Source organism: Dasypus novemcinctus, chromosome 18, assembly GCF_030445035.2.
Source record: "Dasypus novemcinctus isolate mDasNov1 chromosome 18, mDasNov1.1.hap2, whole genome shotgun sequence".
NCBI lineage: Eukaryota > Metazoa > Chordata > Mammalia > Cingulata > Dasypodidae > Dasypus > Dasypus novemcinctus.
In genome coordinates, this window is record NC_080690.1 from 82,607,718 (window position 1) to 82,629,631 (window position 21,914).

The 21,914-nt window shown below is 39.2% G+C and overlaps 1 pseudogene; it reads right to left on the reverse strand.

Annotated features, from left to right (window-relative positions):
- Nucleotides 1-15,779: 15,779 nt before the first annotated feature.
- On the reverse strand, nt 15,780-17,340 carry LOC101442211 (mitogen-activated protein kinase 6 pseudogene; annotated as a pseudogene).
- Nucleotides 17,341-21,914: the final 4,574 nt, after the last annotated feature.

Here is a 21,914-nt window from a genome sequence, read left to right on the forward strand (position 1 = left end):
AATGGGCTGGTCCTCTCCCATTCCCCATTCATTGGGTACTTCAGGGGTTACAGCCTATCTGAATCACCTGTTATTCAGTTCCCACTGTCAGTCCCTGCTCCTGTACTCTCTACACTCTGGCAGGCTGGGGGTGCTAGGGGCTGCTTTCACCCCTGGGGTGCTTTTCAAATTTGGAGCCACTTTCACTATTGGCCACACTCCACGCACTCACCATTGGCTCTTCTCATTTTGGCTTCACCCCTCCTTCTTACCATTGGCCCCCCTCGTTTTGGCACCACTTTTCAAGTTCTTGGCACACTAAAGACAAAGCTGCTAGAACCCCTTTCCCTCACTCTTCGACTGGCAGAGCCAGTTCTGGCTTCTCCTTTGTGAAAATTAAACTTAACCTTTTCCTACATTTATGTCTTCATAAATAAAAATAATTCATTTATGCAAAAAAATTTCTTTCCAAGCTTTGTACAAACTTAGTTTGTATATATACCTAATTCCAAAGAATTTAAGAAAAGTGTAAATACAAAATACCATCATAAGTTCCAAAATTCATATAGAATTAAATTGTACACATTACATTGCTTTTCTTGGAAATAGTGTCATACCTATATGTGCCATTAATCCTTGTTTAAAATACTGTATATTACTGTTCTAAAATACATGAAACTGTTTTAAGTATTTCAAAAAAATATGTTAGAACAAAATGTGTTTTCATAGTTTCATTTGTATAGTTTTGCTATCCTATGTAAAAAAAATCAAAGAATAATACTAAAAAACTTAACAACATTAATGTTCTCTGTTCTGTTTCCATGTTAAGTCTAATTAAACCTGGGTAACCACATTAATTAATCAGTGCTGTTAAAGTTTAGTATCTTTTAGACTGAATAACTTTTTAGGAAAAAAAGGTTTTACTTGGCTCCTTGACCTACCCTGCCCCTCCCCTGTTCAGGGCAAGGGAAAGTAAGTTTAGCTTAGAACTGTCTCTACTAGGCCTGGAAATTAACAGTGGTGGGGACAAAGAAACTGTTACTGAATAAATCTGACTTTGTAGTGTGTGTCCTCTAAGTCCCCAATTACATTTTAACAGCTTTAAGATTAAAGTAGTAATTCAATGGCCAAATTTCAGCATGTAAAGAAAAAACCCTTAAAACCTATACAAATGTTTTTCTAAATTATTATTAAAACCAAACAATTACAATACATTCTCCAGAGCCTGAGAGTCAGGATGCTTTTGAGGTTCAGAAATGTAATGTGCTATGAAAACAAAGAAATTTTAACCTATGCAGGAAAAGATAGAAGGAAATAGTTCTTATGTCAGCTTTCATTATTTTAATTTTATTCTACTCAGGGCAATCTCCCTAGTTTTATATGGACACAGATAAAATAAGGTAATGTCAGTGTGTTAAATCTTTAAGATGAAGAAAATTGTAAGTTTTTAGTTAAATTATTACAAACTTTTTAAAATAATTGTTTTGTAGAGTGGCTGTCAGTCAGTGGTTGAGCACCTGCTTTGCATGTACAAGGTCACAGTTTCAATCCCCAGTACCTCCTAAACAATTATTTATTTAGCCAAAATTGAAATGACTAGTTCTTCACAGAAAAGAATGATGGATATAAGACAAGGCTTAAAGGGATAGATTCCTGTAACATTTATGTAATCTAAGTATCTTTTCAAAGTATGTATATTTTAAAAAGGGATAGGAAAGGAGAAGGTTTCTGATAACTTGTTTAAGGGAGTGTGTTTTGTCCCAAGATAAGATGGCTGGTTTCCGTAAGATCAGTGTGGAAATATGTAGGGTTAGACTTGAATGGATACGGAAAGTTCTAGAAGAGTTAGTGGAAGTAAATTTCGCTTACTGCTCTCATTCAATAAGCTTATTTAAAGATGAAATTTACCTTGAGATGAAGTAGCTAGTCTACATGGTTATGGATGGTTATGGGAAGTTTGTAAAAGCATTTTCCAAACTGAAAGATTACAATGTAAATGACTGATTCCAGGAAACCATTAAGTAGAAATCTAGGAGTTGATGTTAACAACAAAAATTAACTTACAGCAGAAAAACCTGTCAAATGCCACTTCAACCTGTAATAATCTATGCTCATGAAGATTTGTGGTTTTCTTTGTTTTTTGTTTTCAAATTCTACTCAATTTTTTTCATTTTTTAAAAAAAATATTACATTCAAAAAATATGAGGCCCCCACTCACCCCCACCACCCCCACCCCACCACTCCCCCCACAGTAACACTCTCCCCCATCATCATGACACATCCATTGCATCTGGTGAGTACATCTCTGGGCATCGCTGCACCGCATGGCCTATGGTCCACACCATAGCCCACACTCTCCCACTTTCCATCCAGTGGGCCATGAGAGGACATACAACATCCAGGAATTGTCCCTGGGGCACGACCCAGGACAACTCCAAGTCCCGAGAATGCCTCCACATCTCTTCTCTTCCTCCCATTCCCCACAGCCAGCAGGCACCATGGCCACTTTTTCCACACCAATGCCACATTTTCTCGATTATTAACCACAATAGTTCATGAATACAATATCATTAAGTCCACTCTAATCCTATTCCTCCTTCCTGTGGACCTTGGCTTGGTTGTGTCCATTCCACATCTATGTCAAGAGGGGGCTTAGATTCCACATGGATACTGGATGCAATCCTCCTGCTTTCAGTTGTAAGCACTCTAGGCTCCATGGTGTGGTGGTTGACATTCTTCAACTCCATGTTAGCTGAGTGGAGTAAGTCCAATAAATCAGAGTGTAGGAGCTGAAGTCTGTTGAGGCTCAGGGCCTGGCTATCATATTGTCAGCCCAGAGATTCCAATCCCCTAGATATATCTTTTAACCCCAGCACCAAATACAATTCCAGTAAAATAGCATGAAAGGCTTGTGAAAAGAGATCACATCTGAGTCCAGCTCCATCATGCAGAAACACCAGCTCCAAAGAAGGGCCAACTACATGGCAGTGAACTCCATCTGCCATGACCATAGAACCTCTGGGTCTCTTTAGCCCTCAAAAGAACCAATACCTGGGGTTGTATCTACATTATCTGTCTCTGAGACTCTGCTCAGGTGTGCATAAGGACAATCTTTCTGACAACCTCCAGACTCTTTTTTAGAGACTCATAGCCATATGAACTCATTTGTCCTTTCCATTTCCCCCTTACTTTAGGTCAAACAGCATTTTTAACTCCTGTTGTTATATGTAGACAGGGATATTCTGCTGGTCCGCGTTCAACCTTTAATTCAAGGTCATTTTCTAGTTATGTCATCAGCTGGTACTTGGTAGTGATCCCCGGGTGTCATGTCCCACACTGGGGGGAAGGCAGTGCATTTACATGCTGAGTTTGGCTTTGAAACTGGCCACATTTGAGTAACACGGAGGCTGTCAGGAGGGATCCCCTAGGCACAGTGCTGCTCTAGGCCTTGTTCTTATTTCAGGTGTATAGGCTCACAAGCATAGTCATTAGTATCAGGGGGTCACTGTTGGACTCTCATTCCTTCCTGGTCCTTGCGGTTGCACTTGGGGGACTGCTGCTACTCCCCTAGGGACCATGACAGAGCCCCCCCCCCACTGGCCAGGAACCCAGTACCCCCCCAGCTGTTGTTTTTAATTGTTTCCACTATGAGTATATCCAAACATTTCCTTGCACCCTGGACACATGTCCTGTTAACTCCCTGTCAACCATATGTCCCCTGTCAATAACATCCCATACCAGTATTAATCTGCTGCCATTGTTGAACCTCTCTGTGATCCAAAACTTCCTGAACAGTGAAGCCCAATATAATGTTAGGTTCCTTTAATAGTAAAATGGAATATAGCAATGAGTTTAAAGGTTAGATATAGAATATATATTGATTTGGAAAAATTCTGCATCCTATCTTTTCCTTTTCTTTATTCCCTAATTATTGAGCTTCTCTTCACAAGAGCCTTAGATCACAGTAATTCATATATACAATATACAGTAGTCCCACATATCCATTATAAAACCTTTTCCCTTCCACAGAGATAATCTTTTAACTTATTCATATCATATTTACTGAAACTGATGTACAGATATTGAGACAATAGCTTTCAAACAAGGTAAAATTTGTGTTTACATTGTGTTTTATACTCTAGGCTATTCAGTTTTCTAAATTTCTTAGTTTTCCTATGTTTTACATTATGGTTTACATTATTAGTCTGTCATCCCCTACATGTTTTTGGTGTAATATTACATGTTTTATATACATCCTTGGGTACTCTTGTGAAATACTTCCCTTGCCCTCACATTTAGTCTGGTTCCATCTATTCAATATCTATTTCCCCCTCCCCTTGGGGCCCACAGTGACAATCAATCTTCATTTCCTGAGGAGCCATGTTCAGAAATACTTGCAACAGTGCTGAGGGACTGATCTGCTCAACTGCCCTAATGCCCTGGGAGCCACCATTTCTCTTGAGAGATACAGTTCCCTCTATTTGATGGCATTAGTCCTCCCCAGGTTGTGGGTCTACCTTCACTCTCATTATATGGGTCTCTACCCAATGGTATAACCCACTCTGGCAAAATGAGCATTCACATATTCCCTAGGAGTCTGTCCTGTGTCAGGTTATCCCCTTTTAGTATCTTAAAGAGATAACTTTCCTAATTATATTTTGAAAAGGTTTTCTCAGCATTATACTCTCAACCAACACCTGACAATCTCCTATGTTCATATGTTGCCCCACCCTGCCCCCAATTTCCTTGGCAATATTACCCATCTGCCCATCCCAAGCCCCCTCAAACCCCCAAAGCCCCACCCAAAGGTTACCCTATGCTCCATTTTATCCCTACCTTGTACACATACTTACCTCCAGCTTATCATAGATTTCACCCATGTAGATGTTAGCTTACATTCTTCCTCTACCCCCCGAATTCCTGTAAGCCTATCTTCCAGTCTCTAGCTCTCTGAGGCAGCTTGCTTATTTCATATCATTGAGGTCATGTAGTATTTGTCCTTCAATGCCTGGGTCGCTTCACTCAACATAAGGTTCTCAAGATTCATCCATGTTATCAAGTATGTTTGTAGTGTATTTGTTCTTACAGCCGCATAGTATTCCATTGTATGTATATACCACATTTTATTGATCCACTCATCTGTTGATGGGCATTTGGGTCAATTCCAACTTTGGTGATAGTGAACAATGCTGCTATGAACATTGGTGTGCATATATCGGTTTGTGTCCTTGTTTTCAGTTCTGCTGGGTATATACCCAACAGTGGAATTGCTTGGTCATATGGCAAATCTATGGTTAGTTTTTTGAGAAACTGCCAAACTGTCCTTCAGAATGGTTGGATCCTTCTGCATTCCCACCAGCAGTGGATGAGTGTTCCCATTTCTTCACATCCTCTCCAGCATTTGTATTCTGTTTTTTTCATAGCTGGCAATCTTATGGGAGTAAGATGGTATCTCATTGTTGTTTTGATTTGCATTTCCCTGATAGCTAGAGATTTGGAGCATTTTCTCAAGTGCTTTTTATCCATTTGTATTTCTTCTTGGGAGAAGTGTCTGTTTAAATCTTTTCCCCATTTTTTAAATGGGTTGTTTATCTTTTTATTTTCAAGGTATAGGAGTTCTTTATATATGCAAGTTACAAGTCTCTTATCGGATATATGGTTGCCAAATATTTTCTCCCCTGTGTAGGTTCCCTTTTTACTTTCTTGACAAACTCCTTTGAGGTGCAGAAGGCTTTAATTTTGAGGAAGTCCCATTCATCTATTAGTTCTTTTGCTGCTCGTGCTTTTGGTGTGATATTCATGAAGCCATTTCCTATTACAAGGTCTTGAAGATGTTTCCCTACACTGCTTTCCAAGGTCTTTAAGGTCTTGGCTCTTATATTTAGGTCTTTGGTCCATCTTGAGTTGATCTTTGTATAAGGTGTGAGATGGTAATCCTCTTTCATTCTTCTACATATGGATATCCAGTTCTCCAGGCACCATTTGTTGAATAGACCATTCTCTCCCAGTTGAGAGGGATTGGTAGCTTTATCGAATATTATATGGCTATATATATGAGGTTCTATATCAGAACTTTCATTTCAATTCCATTGGTCTGTGTGTCTCTCCTTATGCCAATATCATGCTGTTTTCACTACTGTAGCTTTGTAGTATGTTTTGAAGTCAGGTAGTGTGATTCCTCCAATTTCGTTTTTCTTTTTCAATATGTTTTTGACTATTTGGGGCCTCTTTCCTTTCCAAATAAATTTCACAGTTAGTTTTTCAAGTTCCTTAAAGAAGGCTGTGTTGATTTTTATTGGGATTGCATTGAATGTGTAGATCAGTTTTGGTAGGATAGACATCTTAATAATATTTAGTCTTCCTATCCATGAACAGGGAATATTCTTCCATTTATTTAGGTCTTCTTTGATTTCCTTGAACAGTCTTGTATAGTTCTTGGTGTATAAGTTTTTTACATCTTTAGTTAAATTTATTCCTAAATATTTGATTTTTTAATTTATTATTGTAAATGGTATTTGTTTCTTGATTTCCTCCTAATCTTGCTCATTATTGGTGTACAAAAATGCTACTGACTTTTGTGCATTGATCTTATAACCTGCAACTTTACTAAACTCATTTATGAGTTCTAGAAGCTTTGTTGTAGACTTTTCAGGGTTTTCTATGTATAGGATCATGTCATTTGCAAATAATGAAATTTTGACTTCTTCCTTTCCAATTTGAATGCCTTTTGTATCTGGTTCTTGCCTCAGTGCTCGAACAAGTACTTCTAAAACAATGTTAAATAGAAGGGGAGAGAGTGGGCATCCTTGTCTTGTTCCTGACTTTAGGGGGAAGGATTTTAGGATTTCTCCATCGTAAACAATGTTGGCTGTGGGTTTTTCATATATACTCTTTATCATGTTCAAAAAATTTCCTTGTATTCCGATCTTTTGGAGTGTTTTTATCAAGAAAGTGTGCTGTATTTTGTCAAATGCTTTTCTGCATCTATAGATATAATCATGTGATTTTTTTCCTTCAATCTGTTTATATGGTGTATTACATTGATTGATTTTCTTATGTTGAACCTTCTTTGCATACCTGGAATGAATCCCACTTGGTCGTGGTGTATAATTCATTTAATGTGCTGTTGAATACGATAAGCAAGTATTTTGTTAAGTATTTTTGTGTCTAGGTTCATTAGAGAAATTGGTCTTTAATTTTCCTTTCTTGTGTGTCTTTGTTTGGTTTTGGTACTAGGGTAATGTTGGCATCATAGAATGAGTTAGGCAATGTTCCTTCTGTTTTGATTTTTTGGAAGAGTTTCAGCAGGATTGGTGTTAGTTCTTTCCCGAATGTTTTCTAGAATTCACCTAGGAAGCCATCTGGCCCTGGGCTCTTCTTAGTTGGGAGATTTTTAATGACTGATTCTATCTCTTTACACGTGATTGGTTTGTTGAGATCTTCAATTTCTTCTTTCATCAATATAGGCTGCTTATGTGTTTCTAGGAATTTGTCCATTTCCTCTGAATTGTCATTTTTGTTGGAATATAGTTTTACAAAGTATCCTCTTATGATATTCTTTATTTCTGTGGGGTCAGTGGTGATATCCTTTTTCATTTCTTATTTTGTGTATTTGCATCTTCTATCATTTTTTCTTTGTTAGTCTCGCTAAAGGTTTGTCAATATCATTGATCTTTTCAAAAAACCAGCTCTTGGTCTTTTTTATCTTTTCAATTGTTTTCTTATTTTTTATTTCATTTAGTTCTGGTCTTATCTTTTTATTTCCTTCCTGCTTCCTGTTGGATTACTTTGTTGTTTTTTTTCCTAATTCCTCCAAATGTGTAGTTAGTTCTTCAATTTTTGCTCTTTCATCTTTTTTTGTTGTATGAATTTATGGCTATAAATTTCCCTCTCAGTACTGCTTTTGCTGCAGCCCATAATTTTTGGTATGTTGTGTTATCATTATCATTTGTTTCAAGGTAGTCATTGATTTCTTTGGAGATTTCCTCTTTGACCCAGTGTTTTTCTAAGAGGGTGCTGTTTAATTTCCTTATCTTGGTGTGTGAAATCTGGGCCTCTGGCTCTTGCAGATTTCCAGCTTCACTCCACTGTGGTCAGAGATATTATTTTGTATGATTTCGATCTTTCTGAATTCATTAAACCTTTCTTTGTTGCCTAGCATATGGTCTATCTTGGAGAATGATCCATCTGCACTTGAGAAAAATGTATATCCTGCTGTGTTTGGGTGTAATGATCTGTATATGTCTATTAGATCCAGCTCCTCTAATATACTGTTCAAATATTTTGTTTCTTTAGTGATTCTCTTTTGAGATGTTCTGTCCAGAGTTGATAGTGATGTATTAAAATCCCCCACTATAATTGTAGATGCATCTATTCTTTCACATAGTTTTTCCAGTGTTTACCTCATATATTTAGAGTCGCCCTTGTTAGGAGCATAAATATTTATGATTGTTCATTCTTCTTGAGAGATTGTCCCTTTCACTAATATGTAGTATCCTTCTTTGTCTCTCACAATTGTTTTGCATTTAAAGTCTATTTTGTCTGATATTAATATAGCTAATCCTGCCTTTTTTTGTTTATTCTTTGCTTGTAAGATTGTTTTCCAACCATTCACTTTCAGCCTCCATGAATCTCTGGGTCTAAGATGTGTCTCTTGCAGACAGTGTATAGATGGGTCATATTTCCTTATCCAATGTCCCAGTCTGAATCTTTTGATAGGTGAGTTTAATCCATTGACATTCAGTTTTATTACTTTCAAGGAATTATTTATGTTAGCCATATTTTGATTGGACTTGTTTGTCATATTTTGTTTGTTTTTCCCTTCTCTTTTTGTCTTTTCTGTTGTTCTTACACTCTCCTCCAACTCTGCCTGTCCTGTTTTTTCCTTTCTTCCTGCAGAACTCCCTTTAGAATTTCTTGAAGGGGAGGTTTCTTGTTGGCATACTCTTTCAATTTCCGTTTATCTGGGAATATTTTGAACTCTCCATCATTTTTGAATGCTAGTTTAGCTGGATACAATATTCTTGGTTGGAAATTTTTTTCTTTTATTACCTTGACTATATCATACCACTGCCTTCTTGCCTCCATGGTTTCAGTAAGAAATCATCACTTAATCTTATGGAGCTTCCCTTATATGTGATGTTTTTCTTTTCTCTTGCTGCTTTTAGAATTTTCTCTTAGTCTTGAGTGTTGGATAATTTGACAAGTATGTCTTGGGGTGGGCCTGTTGGGGTTTATGATATTTGGGGTACATTGTGCTTCTTGGATATGTACATCTGTCTCTTTCAGTAGATTTGGGAAGTTTTCAGCCATTATTTCCTGCAACACTCCTTCTGATCCCTTTCCCTTCTCTTTTCTTTCTGGGATGCCTATAATACATATGTCTGTGCATTTAGCATTGTCATTCAGGTCCCTAAGTCCAAGCTGGATTTTTACTATCTTTTTATCAATCAATTCTACTATCTGTTTGATTTCCGATGTACTGTCTTCTACATCAGTAATTCTCTGCTCTTCCTCTTCTAATCTCCTGCTGTTTGCTGCGAGTGTATTTTTGATTTTTTGAACTGTTATGTTCATTCCCATCATATCTGTTATCTTTTTGCGTATGTCTGCAATTTCCCCTTCAGGTGTTGTCTTCACATTGTTAACCTCTTCCTTTACTTCATTAAATTTGTCTGTGATATATGTTCTGAGACCTTTAATTACTTGTCCGAAGTTCTGCTCCCCTTCCTGGTTTTTAGTTTGTTCATTGGATACAGCCATGTTTTCCTGATTACTCATTTGGTTTGTAGATTTTTGTTGCTGTCAGGTCATCATTTTATCTTGACAGTTTTAATCAGTTCCTTAGCTTCTTTGTCTAGTCTTGGGGATTAATTAGCTGTTGTTTTTGTGTGAGTATTATATTTTCTCTTTGTCACTTCTTATTCTAATTTCTTATTGCCATTTGAGTTCACTTTGAAGGAAAATGTTAGGGCCAGGGAAAGGCAATTTTGTAAGAAAGGAAAATGTTTAAAGTAGTATTGGTAATAAATGTTAACAGAGCAATAATATGAGATCTGGGATGATGGATATTAGACTCATGTAAGTTGTGTAGAATTATAGCAGTAAGTAGAGTACCTATAATGAGGTAGTCGACTGAATATGGGAAGAATATGGTATGATTATTAGGCTAGTGTTTTCATGAGAGAGGGAAAGAGTAAAGAGAGGCAATAGTTTCAAGGGTGGATAAAAGACAGAAAACAAAACAAAGGTTTTAGAAATTAAGAGTTAGATGATTTGGGGATCAAAGAAAGGGAGGTGGAATATAGGAAAGATAGTAGATGATGGAGGATACCAAGATGTGGGGGAAAGGGGATAGTGTAGGTAGCCAAAATCAATTCACACAGAAATGAGGCAACGGAGGATGAGGAAACCCAGCAAATGTGAGGTGTTCCCTGCAGCACCTATTGCATAATTAAGATAAAATAAAATAAGAAGAAAACGAGGGACAAGAGAAAAGAGAGAAAAAAAAGGGAGAGAAGAAAGAAAGAAAAAGGGGGGTGGGTAAGGAAAAGGGAGGGGAACAAGTAAGGAAAAGAAAATGAGATATGGAACACCAATAGCAGCAACAACAAAAAACCCTAAATAAATGAAAAAAGAAAAAGACCTTGGTGGATACAACAGGAGAAAATACTAGGAAATAATGCAATATTAGCAAACAGGACAATAAAAAATTAAAAATTAAAAATTAAAATTAAAAAAACCAAAACACAAACATTGAGGACTCGAACAATCAAGGACCTCAGATGGAGGAAACGGACTTGGCCCAGTGGTTAGGGCATCCATCTACCACATAGGAAGTCTGCGGTTCAAACCCCGGGCCTCCTTGACCCGTGTGGAGCTGGCCCATGTGCAGTGCTGATGCGCACACAGAGTGCCATGACACGCAGGTGTACCCTGTGTAGGGGAGCCCCACGTGCAAGGAGTGCATGCATATGGAGAGCTGCCCAGTGCCAAAGAAAGTGCAGCCTGCCCTGGAATGGCACTGCCCACACTTCCCGTGCCGCTGACAACAACGGAAGCGGACAAAGAAACAAGACGCAGCAAATAGACACAGAACAGACAACCGGGGGGTGGGGTGTTGTATTAAATAAATAAATAAATCTTTAAAAAAAAAAGGACTTCAGATGGCCCTCAGGGCATGGTGGATTCAGGGATGGAAAGTCTGTGATATTGCAGACTCAAGAGGTGTGAGTCTCTGGTGTGTGGGCCACCAGGGACACAGACCTGGCCACCTCAAATCTGGTTAACAGTGAGCCTGGGAGCACCGCAGTGCAACACAGCCTTCAGAGATCCCCGCAGCTTGGTGCCAGCCCTATGGGAGCGGTCACGTCCACAAACTCTGACCTATGTTTCTGAAACCCGCAATTCCCCCTTTCACTAGGGTCTCTTGTGTGGCTGTATCACCAATTCGACTTCAGGACACCTCCTGCCCTGCAGGCCCTGGACAGCCAGTTGGGGGCGCCTCTATATTGCAGCCAATTTAAGGATGCTGTAGATCCACAGCTAGGCTTAGCGGGCAGGGCTCTAGCCAGAAGCACTGTATCAGTGTCTGAAATAAAAAATCCCACGCCTCACAAAAAATTCCCCTAATTGGCTTCCAGCCACCTCCCACCCTGCCGTCCCACGAAATAGCCTCCTGATGACGTCTCTTTGCTGCCAGCAATTTAAGGCTGCTGCAGATTGACAGCTGGCCTTGGGGGCGGGGCTGTAGCCAGAAGCACTATTATTTGTGTCCGCTATCAAAAATTCCCCGCCTTGCAATAAAACTCCTGTCTATCTCCCCAAATCCGTCTGCGAAAGCATCCTGCCCTGTTAGCCCCCCAATAGCCCGCTCAGGGCTTATGAATTCCCCAGTACCACAGAGCCTCCAGGAATCACAGCCCTGGTGCCAGTGCCACAGCTCAACCCACCCCAGGAGGGAGCGTCCTGCGCACAGCCCCCACCTCCGTGTAAGCAAGCCTCAATTTTATCTTTAACACGAATTTTCTCTATTACCTTCCCACGAAATCGATGGCCAGACACCTCCTGACCTGCAAAATCCTGAAACAGCCTGGTCCCAAAGAATTTCTAATGCTCAAAAAACTGTTTTTGAGACCAGCAGAGGCAGCAGCCAGAGCGCTGTCTCCCACCCCGGGTTTCTCTCCCAACCGCTAATGAAGATTTGTTTACCAAATGATGTACTTTCTCTCAGTTAAAGTAACACAGTTTCTCAAATGGTTGTTCTGTTTGGAGTGGAGGGTGTAAAAGTCCTTTTGAGATAATTGATGTATAAAGAACAAAGAATCTGAGTCTTATCAAAGTGGCTTCATCAAATCCTTATTGCTTAAGAAAAAATACACAACTGCTACTTTGGAAGTTAAGTCATTTCCAAAATATTTTACTAACTTATCTGTCACTGTGATAAATAGAGGACTATTTAAATATGATGTTCAGCCCTGACAACATTTAATATTTTAATAAAACCCTTAAATATATCTTAAACTGTAAATGTTAGAAAAGAATTTGTCCTTTCACCTTGGAAAAAGCCAGGTGCTAAAATATATACATTTAATATGTGTGAAAATCCAGATTACATTTATCACTTTTTTTGCTGGCTATGTTCTATGTGTCTTTTTCTTTAAACAGGGTAACCAAAGATACAGACAATATTCAGTAAAATAAAATAGACAAATTTCTAAGACATTGTGATGTCACATGCTACATTTAACCTAATTTTATTCATGCTTGCCTTAGAACAGGAATAGATTATTCAGAAAATACATACAGTAAAAACAAAATGTCTTATCATGTACAACTTTTAATCTACAATAATGATGTACTTAATTACCTCCATGCACACAAGTATAACATTACATTTTTTAAAAAATAAACACAAATAAGACTTCCAGGAGCATTTTATAATAAAGTACCCCCAATTTTTGTTGGTAGATAGATAAAGCATTTCCAAAATAGAATTCCTATACATAGTGAGCAATTTGCTTAAAATGAACACTTAAGTAAATTAAGTATGTTGACTGCCTTAGAATAAGCTGATGTTATATATTCAGCTAGGTAGGCAACATACCATAGTGCCAAATGGAAAAAGTGTTTGCAAATAAATTTCCAAAACTAAGTTAACTTTCTATAATTAAATCCAGAAAATATACTGATTTGCTAAAATAAATAAGATGTGATGTATTAATACTTCACTATAAAGAATGCATACCAGAACCTTTATAAACAGTGAATGAATCTTAAGAATAATTTACTATAATAAATGCTGGCTAAATAGAAGTGCATATTGTGAAGCACTATTGGTGGTATCTGTGTTGCCCCACACTTTTGTGTGTTCCTTGAGGTAGAAAGCACATGTGCACCAAATTCAGTTTTCATTTTCAGTTGCTGCTGGTACTGTTACCAGATTCTATCTAGGTCTTTGACTATGCTGTAAAAATGAATTTCAAGAGCATGCTGGGTGAATTAGGCCTGTAATTTATTCAGGTAGGGAGGGAAGAGAAATGGGAGAAAATAATTGAGCAGGGGTTCGAGGTAGAGAGGAAGGGGTTGAAAAGGGATGAAGAGGGATAATTTATAAGCTATAATCCTCATTATAGGTTATAAATTCCCAGGGTTACTTGTGTGGCCACATGGCAGGGGAAAAATGGCGACAGCAGCATACAGAGGGCAGGACAGGTCCGCAGGAAAAAGAGGAAGTCAAGAGAGCACATGCAAGCCTTGTGGTTTGCTTTAAAATTGCTAATTATGCCACCCTTTTGCTAATGGAAGGGGAGGCCGGGTTCAGCTGTTCACTGTTTGGATTGATTATCCCACCCATCAGTTTCTTAATGAGGACCGAATGATAAAGTTTCTAGAGAATATCTGGGCTTTTCTTTGTTCCAGGTAGTGGAATCCCAGGGCTGGGGTTCCTCCAGCAGCCACCTTGGGGGTTCCAGATCCTTGTCAGGTTTCAGATCGATCTATTAATTCCCTATCTTATCAGCCTGCTTCAGTACCATATGTCTTTTAAGAAATGTGTACAGCATGAGAAACTTAAAAATATTAATGAATGAAAAATGTTTTAGGAAAAAATAGATATATTTTCTTTTTTTTTTAAAGATTTATTTATTTTATTTAACCCCCCCTCCCCCAGTTGTCTGTTCTCTGTGTCTATTTGCTGCGTCTTGTTTCTTTGTCTGCTTCTGTTGTCGTCAGTGGCACGGGAAGTATGGGTGGTGTCATTCCTGGGCAGGCTGCACTTTCTTTCGCGCTGGGTGGCTCTCCTTGCAGGGCGCACTCCTTGTGCGTGGGGCTCCCCTATGTGGGGGACACCCCTGAGTGGCACTTCACTCCTTGTGGCATCAGCACTGCGCATGGGCCAGCTCCACACCGGTCAAGGAGGCCCAGGGTTTGAACCGCGGACCTCCCATGTGGTAGACGGATGCCCTAACCACTGGGCCAAGTCCGTTTCCCAATTTTCATGCAATTATGTACAGTCTTCCTGTGGAAATTTCGAGGTGAGATTTGGTTCCTGTAGAACAGATCATTCTTCTTTGAGAATGTTTTCACTTGTCTTAGTGCATTTCTTTTGTCTCCTCCTGCATTGCATTATTTCACTCTTTTTTTTAAATTTTTATGTGCAAATAACATGCCAGTTAAAATGAAAACTCTCACATGTAGAAAATAAGTCTGAATTTTAAAAACCAAGAACTAAAGATATCCTTACTAAAATGACACCATCTGATTCAAGTAAAAAATGACTTAAACACTAGTAATAAAAAAGACAAAACACATTTCATGAAGAATACAGAGAAATGTCTGCTGAGTATTTTAGGTCAGATGTTTTGGAATGCTGCTGTATGCTTTATGAGGAATGTGAGGGGAAGATTTCATGGCAGAAGGTGTTAATGTGGCCTGTATTGACCTAAGTGGTGACCCAATGGGACTGTGAAGCCATGGGATGCCCATGGATTCAAGCTGCTTGTCAAAGAGAAACTCCCCATTGCAGTTCAGAAATCCTTCCTCATTTCCTCTCTCCCAAGCGTCCCATCCTCTGCTGGCTCAGTCTCTAGCATTTTAACATTTTATTTCTTGTTAAAGAACCTGTCCAAGTAACTGATGTAAGTGTTTTCCTTCTCAATTTGTTTATCCTTCCTTACCTCGCAACAAAACTGACTTATGAGAAAACAGTCCTCCTTACCATTCACAAACTGCCTGTCCCAAGAAGACAGGTTCAAAACTTCTTAATGAACCAAATTTGCCATTCCTTTTTCCTCTTATTCTTGGCTTACTGACTTTGATCAAGCTTTTCAATTCTGGTTGGGACACTGAGCTAGTCAAGTGATTTAATTTATCAACAAATTCAGTAGGCTCACGTTGTGAATGAAGTTGAATAGTTACTGCAATAAAGGAATCAAAGTCAAATCCCTGATTCTTTTCCCTTTCTTTTTCAGTCAGTTGCTGTGATGCTTCCTCTTGAGCTATCTGGGCTTTAATCAATCCATTCCTTTAACATTTTGACTTACCTTTCTTACCAGATTTTTCTTTGCTCTGTTCTTTCCAATTGGAAAGATCTATAATAACCATGGGTTCATGATAATGATTAACTTCACTCTCTCTCTGAACTAAGTTATCTAAATATGGTGATGACCTCATTTGTAGTTACATGTATGGCTACACTCCAGATCAAGTATTTGTTTTTGTGATGATCTTGGTGCTGCCAACAAGGCTCAGTAGAGTAAATCATATCAAAAGCAGGATCCTCTAGATACTTTTCACAATCTTCACCGAAATATTTTCAAGGATCGACTTGTAGTTCTTTGATCAGTGACATCAGACAGAGCTCTTGGGTCAAGCTGAACTTCCTCAATATCAAAATTGTTATGTATAGGCCAATCATGCTCTGAAAACTGACAATCATGATATCTTTCCCAGTTATAAATGTGACTGTGAATTTCATCCATGAGCAAAGTATCATCAACTTCATCTTCAATACAAAAAGGATGACTTTAAATTGCCTCATCTGTTGGAAAATAATATATGCTCATGTAAGGATAGGAAAGTGCTTTCTCTGCTGTCAACAGATCCATTGGACTAAATGTCAAGATCTATTCCTGGAAATCCAGTGCTTCTTTAATTACTGTGTTAAAGGTTTGTGTGGCTCAGTTATGTCATTTCTAATGTGAATCAGAATTACACTGAGAAGATCCTGATGATCTTCCTCATGTATAATGGGAACAGACTCTAAAATCAGCTATATCTGTTTAAGTTCATGCACACCTGCAAAGAGGGTTTTACCAGTCAGCATTTCAGCAAAGATGCAGCCTGCAGCCCACACACCAATGGCTTTAGTATCACTATGAGGAGAAAGTAAAGGATGTGGAGATCTGTAACATTTAGTAACAGATCCTTGAGAAAGATGACCCTTATGGGAATAATGGGGATCCATGATCCATGCAAGACCAAAGTCACCTCTCTTCAGGACCACACCTTTGGTATTAATGAAAAGATTAGCTGGTTTTAGATCTCTGTGCAGTATGTTTTCAGAGTGAATATACATGAGCCCATGTAGCAGTTGATAGATGAAAAGTCTAGTATACTCCTCCAGTAAAGGACCCTGAGCCAGCAAGTCTGTCTCCATGTACTCCATGTACTCCTAAAAGATGTAAACTCTGTTCAGTTCAGTAAGAAAGCCCACATCATCTGTTAACTGGCTTCCTTTGGGGACAAGAAGTTCAAATACTTCCACAATGTTATCATGGTCAAGTCTTCTAATAATTTTTATTTCACTTTGAGCATATTTACCACTCTGGGGATCAATAAGGACAATTTTCTTTTCTTTTTTTTTTAAGATTCATTTTATTTATTTCTCTTCCCGCCATTGTCTTCTCTCTGTGCCCATTTGCTGTGTGTTCTTCCACATCTGCTTTGCATTATCTGGCAGCACTGGGAAACTGCATCTCTTTTTTGTTGCATCATCTTGATGCATCACCTTTCCATGTATGCAGCGCCACTCCTGGGTGTACTGTGCTTTTTCCATGTGGGGTGGCTCTCCTTGCAGAGCACACCCCTTGTTCATGGGGCACCCTTATTGTGGAGGCCCTCTGCATGGCATGGCACTCATTGCATGCAGCGGTACTGCACATGGGTCAGCTCACCACACAGGTCAAGAGGCGTTGGGGATCAAATTCTGGGCCCTCCATATGGTAGACAGACACTCTATCAGTTGAGCCACATCTGCTTCCCAAGGCAAATTTTCTTGATGGCTACTCTTTTGTCACAGTTATTATCTATAGCAGAAAAAGCCAAGCTATTGCCTCCACAGTCCAATGGTTTTAAGTTCATTTAGTTATCACTTAGAGGTTTTAATGAATCACCTGCATTTCTAATAGAAATATATTGATAAGGTGGTGGTAGCTAGAACATGAACTTTATTCCATTGGGAATCTTAAGTTTTCATAAATTTACTAGAAAAATAGTTTTCTTCCAGCACTGCTAGTTTCTTTGTAGTAAACAGTATCTTATTTTTAAAGATTTATTTTATTATTTATTTGTCTCCCCTTCCTCACTGTTGTCTGCTCTCTGTGTCCATTCACTGTGTGTTCTTCTGTGTCTGCTTGCATTCTTGTCATGCAGCACTGGGAAACTGTCACTTTTTTTGTTGCATCATTTTGCTGCATCAGGTCTCTGTGCAGTGACATTCCTGGGTGGGCTGCACTTTTTTCACATGGGGTGGCTCTCCTTGGTGGGTGCACTCCTTGAACATGGAGCACCCCTATGCAGGGAACACTATTCTGTGGCATGGCACTCCTTGGGCACATCAGCACTGCATGTGGGCCAACTCACCACATAGGATGGGAGAACCTGGGTATTGAACCCTGAACCCTCCATATGGTAGGTGGACACTCTGTGAGTTGAGCCATACCTGCTTCCCAACATTATCTTTCTAAAAGAAGAAAATGCAAAGAAATTAAATATGTAATTTTCTCATACATTTGGGAATTGTATAAAAACATTTCTTAAAAGACTTTTAAAATACTCAGTGTTTATTCTGTCATTATAATTATCTGCCTGGTAATATTTTTGGTTACAGCTTTTTTTCATGCTAGCAGTTTTTTTTTTTTTTTAATATTTTAAAATTATTTATTTCTACTCCCTACCCCTCATTGTTTTTGCACTTATTATCTGCTCTCTGTGTCCATTTGCTGTGTGTCCTTCTGTGTCTCCTTCTCTTCTCTTTAGGCAGCACTGAGAACTGATCCTGGGACCTTCTGAAGTGGGAGAGAGGTGCTCAATCTCTTGCACAACCTCAGGTCCCTGGTCTGCTGCATTTCTTGTTGTCTCTCCTCTGTGTCTCTTTTTGTTGTGTCAACTTGCTGTGTGAGCTATCTGCATTGGCCAGCATTCCTGTGTTGGGAAACTTGCCTTCACCAGAAGGCTCCAGAAATTGTACCCTGGACCTCCCGTATGGTAGATGGTTCCAAATCACTTGAGCCATGTCCAGTTCCCTATTTTAGCAGTTTTTAGTAGAAGTTGTACTTGAAATTCTTTTATTCCTGCATCTTCTCAATTGTTTCTTCCTTATATTTGCTCTCTCTCTTTCCTGCTTAGTGAGATTTGGCTTTACGTTCAAAGGTCTTTTTGTAGTCTCTCTCCAGTTTTAGCCTAGTGATGACTGCCTTGCTGGGGTGAATGCCCATGTGGACAGTGGTGCCATTAACCTTCTCCTGATGCACCCATCAATTTGATGACTCTTCTTTGTGTAAACCTGGGCTACTTTGCCAATTTACTGACCTTTGTAGTGTCCTTGCACAACCTGAACTTCATCATCTTTTCTGATAGGCATGGACCAAATATTATATTTCTGCCTCAGCCCCTGGGAGAGAAGAGAAGACATAATCTTCCTCCAAATGTGGAAACATGAATTGAAATGCTGTATTAGTCAAAAGTGTGCTGATGCAAAATACCAGAATATTCCTGGTTTTTATAAAGGGTATTTATTTGGGGTAGAAGCTTACTGTTACCAGGGCATAAAGCATAAGTTACTTCCCTCACCAGGCTGTTGCCAAGTGTTGGGGCAAGATGACTGCTGACATCTGCCAGGGTTCAGGCTTCTGGGTTCCTCTCTTCCCAGGGCATTCTTCTCTTTCCTCATGACCAAGCTCCTCTGTGTGCTTACTTCCTGGGGCTCCAGCTCAAGACTCTGACCTCCCTTCTCTTTGGTGCAGTTTCTCTGTGAGTGTCCACCCTTGCAAGGGGGCAGGACTTAATGTCTTACTGACATAGCCCAATTAAAGCCCTAATGATTATTTAATAAAGTAAAAACAAAACCTCTGAATCCAATACAATCTAATATGCTGTATTAGTCAGGGTTCTTGGGGTAAACTGAATCAACAAGAGATATCCGTCAATAGTATGCAATTCTATAAGAGTCTCTCACATAGCCATGGGATACACAAGTCCAGTTTCCAGACAGGCAGGCTGAATCCAGGGGCTTCAATGAAAGTCCATTGAAGGTTCTTGATAAGTTCTGGGAGATGTTGAATGTCTAAAGATGAGCTGGGAAATTCTCACTCAGTGCAGGAATCACTTCCACTTTTAAGGCATTCAACTGATTGTGTTAAGCATCACTTATTGCTGACGGCAATTTCCCTGATTGTTGTAAGTATAACCAGCTATCTATGATTTACCACTGCAGTAAAGTCAATGGTGACTAAAGTCTATAAATGCCCTTGTATTATAGTTAGCCCAGTGCTTGCTTGACCAAACAACTGGTCACATTGTCTGGCCATGTTGACACAATAGCTTAACATTACATAGGCTGAGAGGAAAAGACTTGTTTACAAAGATAATCCAAATGTTTCTTTTTAGAATTCATCAATAATATGAAACTGCTACAAACACCTTTTACGGTTCTTGCTCTGATCAGAAGTCACAACGGGATTGAACTTCATTTTGACCACTGCCACTTCAGTGATGGTCACAAAATGGGAAAAGCTACAGTTTTAATTATTGAGGAAAGTGTAATGTTATACAAACAACCAAAATCTCTTATTAGTTACACTGTTTTGCTCTGATGTTTCTCTGAATGATTGTGCAATCACACTGTTTTAAGCTAGAAAAGACTTCAAAGGAAAAACAAGGGAAAAGTTTATTATATTTTGCCCATTTATGAAAATAATTGTGGTAAAAAAAGTAAAATGAAACAAACTTTCTACTCTAAGTTATAATTAATAATCTCTAGAAATAGATTCATGTAAGGAAATTAGGTGCTAGACTCCAAAGTTGTTGCAGCAGTCATTTATTCATGAGCTCCAATCTCTAATTTTTATTTCTAAGTCCTAAGATGCTATATGTTTTGTGTATAACCTAATAGCTCCCTAGAAATTTTAAGTACCTGGAACCCACTTTTCAGCCCTAAAAGTGATGAAGAAGCAGCCCTATGATTACACAGAAAGACTGACCTGGAGGAACTAGCATAGGGTGGTAAATCACAATTGTTGTTACAGCTTGCTCCTCTTGAGGGTTCCCATGTGTGGTGCTGTAAATAAGTGTCCTCCAAGCAAGTGTCCTGGGGCCTGTACAGGAAGCTCCAGTGTGATAGCACTCACTGCAGGAAACCTTCCCCTCTCCCTCCAGCAGCTGCTGAGCACCTGTGCTTGCACCCTTAGGCTTCTTTTCCAGACTCACAGGCCTCTTCTAACTTCTTCCTTGACTGGCTACCACTGTAGCAACAGCCACAATCTGTCAGGCTGTTAGAGGTGCAAATGCATGCCAGCACCTGGCATCTCTGGTCTCCCCTGAAATGTCCTTCCCTTATCTTTCAGATGAGAGCTGTCCTCTTGATATAGGCTATGGATGGGGGAGTTGTTCATCTCTTCATAGATAACCTGACTGAGTTGTGCCTTTGGGACAATGAAAACCGCAGCCCTGCCCTTGGTAACCATGACAACTCCAGCCCTGGAAAAACAGTTCAGCAATGCAAACTCTATAAATGTTAAATATTCGGAGAAGAGGCAAACCAAATTGCTATATGCTTATCTAGAATGTATGAAGTCCATGCTAAAAGCTTACCTAGGATGTGAAAGATATATGTTAATTCAAGCCTATTGAGTACTGAAACAAAGAATCATTTGGCCCTTTCTCTGTATAAAAAGAGCTCAGAAATCTTGTTCAGGGCTCAGATTTTGGCATGAGAAGTTCTGAGCCTGGCCAATCCTACATAAATCCTTTTTCCTTCCAAAAATTATTCCTGAGTCCTGTCCTTTCTATATGCAAATAATTAAACCTCTCTCAACTTCTACAACATTTTGGGGGGCTCATCTGGGATTGCAAATGAAGGCCAGAGATGGTAGCATTTTGCTACCCCTTCCAGATCCCTGAGAAAGCCAGGAGGACTCAGGTGAACTCCATTCTGGGTGTCCCTGGATTAAATTTAATCCAGAAAAGTTGTGATCTCCACCAGAATCTTCCCAACAAAAATTGAGGGCAATGGAAGGGCTACAAAAAAATTCTGGGAATGAAAAATCCTCCAAACACAGAAAAAGGTAAAACTCCCTGGGGAAGCAGAGTCAGGAAAACCCTAGCTTTAATTGCTAGGGTGGGAGCCTGAACATCTCCTGAGAGAGCCCCAGTACCTCCAGAAATTTGGGAGAAAGCCATTCTCTCTAGGTCTGGAAAAAGGGAGAAAAAAGGGGAAAGTATCCTGGTGTTTGGGATTTATCTAACTGTGTGTTACAATTTGGTACTGTTTTTGTCTCCACTGAGGTAATAAAGGTTTGATTATAATAGGAAGGGATGTTTATAGGTTTGAGTCCTAACATCCTTGAAATTGGCGTGGATTTTTAAAAACTTGGTTACAGGAAAATGAATCAGCCTTTTTTTAGTGGAATTTGGTCTGGGTGTAAAGTTAAATGGTG